This window comes from Mytilus edulis, chromosome 2 (assembly GCF_963676685.1).
Source record: "Mytilus edulis chromosome 2, xbMytEdul2.2, whole genome shotgun sequence".
Lineage (NCBI taxonomy): Eukaryota > Metazoa > Mollusca > Bivalvia > Mytilida > Mytilidae > Mytilus > Mytilus edulis.
In genome coordinates this window covers 7568333-7578503 of record NC_092345.1, presented here as the reverse complement: position 1 = coordinate 7578503, position 10171 = coordinate 7568333, and positions in this window count along the sequence as shown.

The window sequence follows — 10171 nt, the reverse complement described above, 5'->3', positions numbered from 1 at the left end:
GTTTTTTAAACAGAATGTCGTATTTCCTTCCCCTCTTATTCCCTCCGATCCAAGGAAAATTAATTCAATTTGACATTAATCAAATGCTATTTTTGTTCAAAAGATCTACTTTGGAGCAGAATCTCGGACTTTCTCTAAAAGCATACAGTTCTAAAATTTGTGTATTTTCTTGTCTCAATTACCATGTATATGTATATCTATATAGTACATGTATGAGGATAAGAATAGGTCACCATTTATAAAGATAGAAAGAATATAATGATGATGAAATATAAAGAACATATTGATTGATTGTTTCGTTGTTTAACATCCAAAGGCACATATTTGATGCATTTAGGGCAGGCAAATATTCAGTATAAAGATAAATGGTAAAAAAAAAATAAAAGATTTAGATATAGAAATATAGAAATTATTATCTAAGCTCACCTCCGCTAAAAAAAATCTGGATCCGCCCCTGGTATATATGGCGTAAATTAAAAATTTATGTTTTAGTTAAAATGCTTGAGTTCAACGGCACGTGCTAGTAATCAACCAGGTCAACAGGTAACAAAATCAATGATCCATAACGCAAGAAGTAAATGACTATTTTACAATATGCAATAAAAAGGTGCCGTAGGGCTAAAAGTAAAAGAATTGATGAATTTGTGTATACGTAAACTATTAGTATTGAAGCTGTTGATGTTTGACCGTCAGGTTTAATATATGCTATATAAATGTTTTATATTCAATAAAATAATGAATCTGAATCTATTATAGCTTAGTTTAGTTTAAAGATCTTTATACAATATCAAATATTTCTAAACCCGATACCAAAAGATAATGCTGAATATTTGAGCGCTGCATGGCAAACCATTGTTTAGTTAAGAGAGTCTTTAAATTTTGTCAGTTATATTAACACAATGTGGGAACAGAACTGTACGGTTGTGAAATAATTTGGTCATTCGAGAGACTGTCAAGCATGGCTCCTACATTGGAAAGATAACAAGTTGCTTGATGGAAACTTTGATGAACTCTTATATTACTATATAACATTTCTGCTTCAATGATTGGTAGCTAAAACATTCTTTATGTAAATATGAACCAATACAATAATAAGAAAGATATATGCTTTCAAACGTTTTCCTTAGAATGGTGGAGCTCCGTGTAAAACGATCAAAATAGTCGCACAACAGCGATCAAAAATGTCAAATAAACATCCAAATCAATGCTTGCTACCTGAATTTTCACATGTACCTTTTCTGATATATAAATTCTGAAAGTTTCAAAGCCATTGTCCCAGTAGAAATCCAAATATATTCCTTCTCTATGTCGGATATTTGTATTACCTGTACAATCGCTTGCAAGTTAACTGTAAAATTACTCGGGGCCTTCCTGTACAATCACTTGGAGCTTTCCTGTAGAATTGCTTGGTCAAATTTATTAAATACATTGCATATGCATTGCATTGGTTGTTCCTTGTCTGTCCTATTACATTCATCTATGGTATTTGAAATGAAAATAACCACAAAACCAGTCATTTTGGCAATTAAGATTCTATGAAGAAACCCTTTTAAGGTGACTATATCAGAGACAAAACAAAATGTGTACAATAGATATAAGAAAGAAGATTTTGTATGATTGCCAAAAAGACAACTCTCCACAAGAGACCAAAATGACACAGAAATTACCATATAGGTCACCGTACGGCCGTCAACAATGAGCAAAAGCCCATACCGCCTAGTCAGCTATAAAAGGTCCCGAAATAACCATGTAAAACGAGAAAACTAACTGCTTATTTATGTACAAAAATGAACGAAAAACAAATATGTAACGCATACACAAACAACTACTGAATAAGTTTTCAACACAAAAAGAAAACGACAGTACAAATTATGTTAAGAATCTAATCTAAAATAAAAATGAGAATAATGCGCGTACAAAATAAATATTTATATATTTCGAAAAGGTGACTTTATTCACCAGCAATTTAAAAAATAATAAATACATATTTGAACAATACAACAAAGAATTTTTCAACACAGGATCAGGATATTATAACTTGATAAAGGAATTCGAATATGGAATGGTGGTTGTTTACAACGGATCCAAGAAAAGACACGTATAGGTCTATAAACATGCTATTAAAATAAGAACATGTGGTATATAATTTCAAATGAGATGTCTGTTTATTACAAGTTATAGCTACTGGTAGAAAAAGCTCTAGTAAAATTAAATTATATCAAGGATGGGAGAGAACTTAATATCTGAAAGACAGAGAAAACACAAAATCCTTCAATCTAATTAGATTGAAAATCCTTCAACATGATTTTTTATTATATCAATGTCATGATTCAGGAACTTTTCAATATTCCTATAGCATCCGACGAACGAACGAAGCAGTTTGATTTTTTAAGTGAGAACAGCATTTTATCAAACCACATTTATATATCTTCAATATAAAATTAAGGAGATTTGATATGATTGTCAAAGTTAAAAAAATAAATGGATTAAAGGGAAAATTCGCAAAAAAATAAAATTTGATATTATGTTTATCCTAAATATGAAAATGTCTGCTTAAAATGGTCTCTTTTTTTTCGTCTCGCTTCGCTCAGTGTTGTTTTTGCATCCACATCGTTTCAACCCTGGCTACGCCATTGGGATGGTAGTACACGCTTGTCCTTTAAAGTTAGTCTGTCTGTTTGATAATTTACAGTTTAAGGAGAATTATTCGTCTTTTGCAAAGAATATATAAAGAATAGTCTGAAAATGTGCTTACGATTTCATTCAGGCAGAGAGAAATATGTTTTTATTTTATTTCAGAGGATTATTTAGTACAAATATAAAAATTGTCTTAATCTTTTACAATTTACAAATATGATTTGGTAGTGTTTTTTTTTCATGCACATGGTACATGAAACTTGTATGATCTTACTTTTGTCAGAGATCTATGAACTATTGAAAATAGGACGTTCTGGAAAACACAAGTCGCATTATAAAATGCTTGTTAAATTCCGTTACATGTGGTACGTTCATATTTAAATACCTTTCTGTTGAGAAAGTGTAAAAACAGTTATTGAAATTCGCCTGAAAAGATAAAACGAGTAGTGATTATGTAACTAACTTTTTTTCATAGGACATTTGCGCTTTTTTTTTTGGACACTTGCGCTTCAAAACATAGGACATTTGCGCTTGTTTTGAAAGCACATTTGCGCTTTTTACATATGACATTTAAGCTTTGGCAATATTTGGTTGTTATGAATTCCCTCCTCTATTCCAGGGTTATGTCCGGCAGGATTGTAATTTCATCAGACTTCCCAGTCAACACAATAAATACAAGGGGAATATAGTTCCCATTTCTAAATCCATGACTCAGTCTGGTAAAAAGCTGGTATAAAACATTTGGGCAACAATTAAATGTTCCGTCCGTTTGTGAATGAATATGTTTTTTTTTTCTGACTAAAAATATTACCAAATATAAGTTGATTTTATTTACGTAATGATTACTTCTCACTAAAAATTTACAGGTATACGACTATAGGTAAAAAGCGCAAATGTCCGGTCAATTTAATACAGGTTAATCAAAATTTAAAGTGCAAATGTCCATAGTGTTTGAAGCGCAAATGTCCTACCGATTTACAGGTAAAAAAGTGCAAACGTCCTGTGCTTATAAAAATAGACAACGCTTATATTTAAAAAAAAAAGTAAAGAAAAAAAATATTACTATACATTGTACGGACGTTTAGACTAATTCGCTAGCTGTGATATACAGCAAAAGAAATAATGTCGATCGTAGCAAGGATAAAAAGTCATACCAGATTAAAAAAAAATATGATAATTTCTGAGAAAAAAAATCCCGTATTTTAGAATCACGAAGTAATTGAAATTGGATTTAGATTATATTTGTGATCATTAATTGGAATTTATTAAGACTTTTTAAAATATCTATTGCTTTCTCTTTATACATGTAGTAACTTTTTTAAATCGAAATTAATGAGATACGTTTGCAATTCTCATTTTCCGTTCACTTAAAGTTTTTGACGGTCTTCTTTTTTTATTTATTACCTTCAAAAACTGCTCAAACTTTTATTCTCAGACTAGACAGTATGAAAGACATAAACACTTTTATAAGTCAGTGTACACACGGTGTTTTCCAAACTTGGTAATTTCTTCGCCCAGGGATATGAATTTGGCATTAAAAGTCCCTCAAAGCTTTACAATACCCGGTCGTGTCATTTCCGTATATTGTAGATGGAACGAGTGATATACATACACCAGACATACATGTGTCATTTCCGTATATTGTAGATGGAACGAGTGATATACATACACCAGACATACATGTTCCAATACAGGTAAATTTTACCTTTTTGGAGGACTCCTAAGTGGGGGTGCGTTGCATGTGTGCTAATCTAAAAAAAAATCCAATCTTTTATTTTTCTAAACTGCGTTACATGCAAATGCGAAACAATTAGTGTTGTTTGTTCAGTCCAATTTATTTATAAATATTAATTTATTCTTTTGAATAAAAAAAAACTACGCATGTAAACTTCAATAAATACAATAGTATTTAATACTAGTAGCCTAAATGTAAAACAATTGCAGCAAGATTTGAGGTTGAAGCGGCTCGATCAAAACGTGAATAGATGAGAAATTGTCATCATTCTTCTAATTAATTACAAAGTATTTTGTGAGAACAAATACTTATATTTTAGTGATGGTGATTCATTGTTGTTTGCCTCACCTCCAGTGGCAAATATTTCATTCGTGTTCATAACGAGAACACAAGTTTTAAATATAATAGGAAGAACTTCAAATAGTCGTTCGACAATAAGATTAAAAGTGAACTTGAAATACCACTGGATAATGAGAGAAGATTTAATAAGGATAGAAATTAAGCCTTGCAACAGCTCGCTACAGTGGGACCACTAACATAATTGAGGAAAAGTTTTCAATTTGCAGAGAGCGATGATCCTCTCAATCTACTCTGATGTCGGCCATCTCTATTCATACGTGTAGATACCAAAATCACATAACGGCATCTAATTTAGATAAGATCATGACTTTAAAATCGCATTAGTAACGGTGATAATTCTGTTAAACTGTATTGTTTATTATGCTCGATTTTTGGTATGACTATGCGACTACTCTCCTCTGGTTGGTCTCGTGAGAATAAGTTCACCTCGACAGTCCGAATTCCAAACGGGTCTAACAAAGAGTTTTTTTCTTTCTTTCGAACTGTTAGCTTGTGAACTTACACGTTAAAAATCCATCTCAGTGTGTCGGTCTAGTACAAAGCAGGCTTAATTTTCATATTATATTTCCATATCATAGCTTTGTCCTAAATCTATTGATTTATATTACACCTGCTATAATTTTCAACGATCGAAATAAAAAAAATGGTACGTGAAATATTTCTACGGAACACTTGCATTTTTGTCTAAAAAAATCACTGCTCCCGTACTATTTAGTCTTGTTGCGGTTTAGGCTTTTTATTCTGTATAGGTTTCTTTCTATTACAAAAATATGTGTGTTGACTCTTAATGTTTTGATTTATATGTGTCGTTGGGTTGATGTCGTATTAATGTATACCTTTAAAATTGTTTTCAAAACCAAAGGATTGATTGGGTATAGAAATATTCACATCTCTTGACTTACCCCGTTCGACAGTATATCTATTCTTTGCTAAAATTGGGTGCGGACGTTTGGTTGTTCGGTTGTATAAATAAGCAGCCGCATTTGGTCGAAAATAAATTAGTCTATGCATGGTGTAGGGAGAGTTTCGCGCTATCTATACGTTAAAAAAAATTGAATAAATCGTTGAAGGGATATACGAACTTCGATTGAAATTTCTAAAAACGAAAAAGGTCACCTGAATCTCCAAGTAAGCCAGTCGCATGGTTGAATTTAACACTTTAGAAGAAACGAAACGGCCAAAATAAGTTTAGTCTTATTATAAATTGTTGCCAACTTTTTCGTCCGTTTTTGCTTTTATGACAACTTTCAGATTTGACAGTAATTATTTCACCAAAACGAGCTCAACTACATGTCGTTGTTTTACGCTTCAACATAAATGCATATTTATGTATACAATGGAGACTGTTTTCTGTTCTACTGCCCTTGTCCTAGATTGGCTGTATACAATCTAACCCCTGACATGGACTACTTTATTAAATGTTTACAAACAAATAAATGCAAAGAGAAAGATTCGGAAAGAAATTCTAAAATTTACGCTAAAAAATAAAATACACAAAAATGGAAACAGTTTTAGACAATTATCATTTGAGAACTATATATAATTAGCATGCATCACTAAATGAAACTGATAAATTGATTGCTCCCTTAATGTCCAGTGGCAAATATATTACGCATATTCATGACGAGATGCGAAATGGATCGACCTGAAGCAAATGATTGATACATCACCAAGACAGAGAGTTCGCTGAGGTAAAAGGTATGCCGTACTAGAATAAAGTTGAATATGACCAACATCTTGAGGTAAGCTATTGACCACCTTTTTTTCTCCACAGAAGACGCACGCCAAAAACATAACATGAGAATTAGAAGATATAGGTTGGAAAGTCACAAAAACGCTGAAAAGGACAAAACGTCAATACATGTATGGATTGTTTTTTTCGGGAAAAGTTTTTTTTTGGGGGAAAATTTAATTTTAGATCTTAATGCTTAAAAAAATAATTGGTTAATAAAAGTCAGACATATGTAATATTCATTCATATTTATATTGATATATGTATTGGAGAAAACGTTACTAAGTTAAAAACTTCTGTCTAACATGTCTAATCCATTTGTCATTTGTTAACAATAAAATATGTTCAAACTAAAGAATCTTGATATGATTTTAAAGAAAAGAAGAAAATCAAACAATTTTTTTTTTAATCAAAATTGAAAATCCAACTGATTAAAAAAGTCGTTTTGCCCCCCAAATTTCTATCATAGAAAAAAATACTATTGTTTCTCAAAATGTCCAAATATAGCCCATTTTATAACCGTGCAGTGGACATAATCGTTATATTTATATTCAGACATTCCACATTTTATCAACCGTTTCAGAACGATTTTTTGAAGATTACGAATCCATTGCTTCATTGCACATTTAACGCAAAATACATTTTTCAATTTTTTATTTACACTCAAATTCAAATATGTGTTAAATGAGGACAAATTAAAAATCAAACGCAATAAATGACAGAATAGACAGGAAACTAATAATAATTCATGACCCAATTCATGAGGTCGTGTCAAATTGTAACGAATGTCCAATCAGATTTTTCTGTTGTTCAAAGTATGGTTGAAGTGTTTAGTGTATTTTACATTTGTCATTTCAGAGTCTTTTTAAAATATCTTACTATGCTGTATGGATTTTGCTCATTGTTAAAGACCGTACAGTGACCTTTGAACGACTTTGACCCCCCCTTTTTGCAGAGCTATAGAAAAACAGTACATTAACGGGTGTTACACGGACTCTTTTTCGATGATACACAGACTCTTCTTTGTTGTTACACGGACACTTTTATGAATAGAATCACTCGTGCATGATCAGTGAGTTCATGGGCACTTTAATTTTCAATTAGATTTGAACTTTTTGGTTCACCGACTTATTTCCTGTCTTTTTATTGGATAAAATATTTACGTTAGCATCAATATCTATTTTCCGAAACATTTCCAGTAAAATACTATTCATATCAGTACACTAAGGGATTAGACATTTAACTTCAAGGGGGGGGGGGGGGATTTTATTAGGAAGTATAAACTGAGAAACAAACCTAACCATGTTAACATTGTATTAAACTGAAATAACTTTGATCACTTAAATTATCCATGAAATAAAGTCAAGGTCAGGTCAACCCAACCTGATAGACAAGTAGATCTTTCAAGATACTCATATACAATAAAATGTATCCAATTACATATATAAAATATACAGTATAAGAGAGCATTTAATTGATTAAGTAACAGTATATTTTACATGCAGTCATTGAACCATGAAAATGGGGTCAGGTGCAATGTACATATAATGGCAAACTGAAACATCATAACATATTAGCTACTAGCATCTGAATACAAGACAAGAAACATCCAGCTCTTTTAGCTTTTAAAATGTAAAGCTCTATAAAATAGCTTACATCATCACCCCAAGACTGTAATACAAATTTCTTGTATACAACCAACTTTCATGACTTTTGTGTAAGGCGAGACAAAATAAAATGATACTTTGAAGTACATGTATTGTTTAATATGTTTGACTACTATTATAAAATGCCAGTTTCAGAATGAACAGTAATTTAGAAGATAATTAAAATACATGTAAATACATTCAGACTATTATAACTATACAGCAAGCTGTCATTTGACTCTAACCAACAACCATGCCAGGGCTGTAAAGCTTGTCTAGGTTGGTAAAAACTTCCATCATCATGCATATACATGTATATGACACTAACCAATAGTGATGGACTGTGACAGACCCTCATGGAAAGTAAAGGAGGTTTAACACTCCCTGGTGGTACATGTAGCCAACAATAGCAATGGCAGCATAGAAACTCTTATTATATCCAAATTCTTATTTCAAATGAATAAATATCCAAGGTGAATCAGATGATGTATGATCATGATGATGCACTTTTAGTATTGACAATGATTGATATTCACTGAAAATAGAAATTTCCATTATTCCAATTTTCTATTCTTAATGATATTTATAACTATCCAAGATAATCATGGAATTAAGATATGATGCACTACTAATATTCCTAGAAAACTTTAAATTCTCTTTATTTCAAATTGTTAATATTACTTATTTCAAATATATATATATATATATATATATATATATATATATATATACAACTCGTCTAAACATCAACCCAACAATGTTAGATCTGTAAATTTGCTTTCGCAAATTTTTGGTTCTTCCCTCGCCGGGATTCGAACCCATGCTACTGTGATATCGTGACACCAAATCGCCTGCACTGCAGCCGTCCCGCTAAACCACACGACCACCTGGGCTCTCATAAAAAGAGCTTTCGGTGGGCATGTGTTACCTTTCCACGTCAGTTTTAATCTAGCGGCGTACTACAGTACATGATATATAAGGCATGAAGATGTTATTGTTACATATATATATATATAACTCGTCTAAACATCAACCCAACAATGTTAGTTCTGTAAATTTGCTTTCTCAAATTTTTGGTTCTTCCCTCGCCGGGATTCGAACCCATGCTACTGTGATATCGTGACACCAAATCGCCTGCACTGCAGCCGTCCCGCTAGACCACACGACCACCTGGGCTCTCAATAAAAGAGCTTTCGCTGGCCGTGTGTTACCTTTCCACGTCAGTTTTAATCTAGCGGCGTACTACAGTACATGATATATAAGGCATGAAGATGTTATTGTTACAGATCAGCTAAATTATCTATAGTAAAGGATCCTACAAATTAATGTAATATACAGTCACAGAAAATAATTATATTTATAAGTACGTCTGAGTCAGTGACAACTCTACAACAGATGTATCCATCGGATCGCCATCAATGATGGTGATACATGGCTGTGTACATAATGTATATACAACTCGTCTAAACATCAACCCAACAATGTTAGTTCTGTAAATTTGCTTTCGCAAATTTTTGGTTCTTCCCTCGCCGGGATTCGAACCCATGCTACTGTGATATCGTGACACCAAATCGCCTGCACTGCAGCCGTCCCGCTAGACCACACGACCACCTGAGCTCTCAATAAAAGAGCTTTCGCTGGCCGTGTGTTACCTTTCCACGTCAGTTTTAATCTAGCGGCGTACTACAGTACATGATATATAAGGCATGAAAATGTTATTGTTACAGATCAGCTAAATTATCTATAGTAAAGGATCCTACAAATTAATGTAATATACAGTCACAGAAAATAATTATATTTATAAGTACGTCTGAGTCAGTCACAACTCTACAACAGATGTATCCATCGGATCGCCATCAATGATGGTGATACATGGCTGTGTACATAATATATATATAACTCGTCTAAACATCAACCCAACAATGTTAGTTCTGTAAATTTGCTTTCTCAAATTTTTGGTTCTTCCCTCGCCGGGATTCGAACCCATGCTACTGTGATATCGTGACACCAAATCGCCTGCACTGCAGCCGTCCCGCTAGACCACACGACCACCTGGGCTCT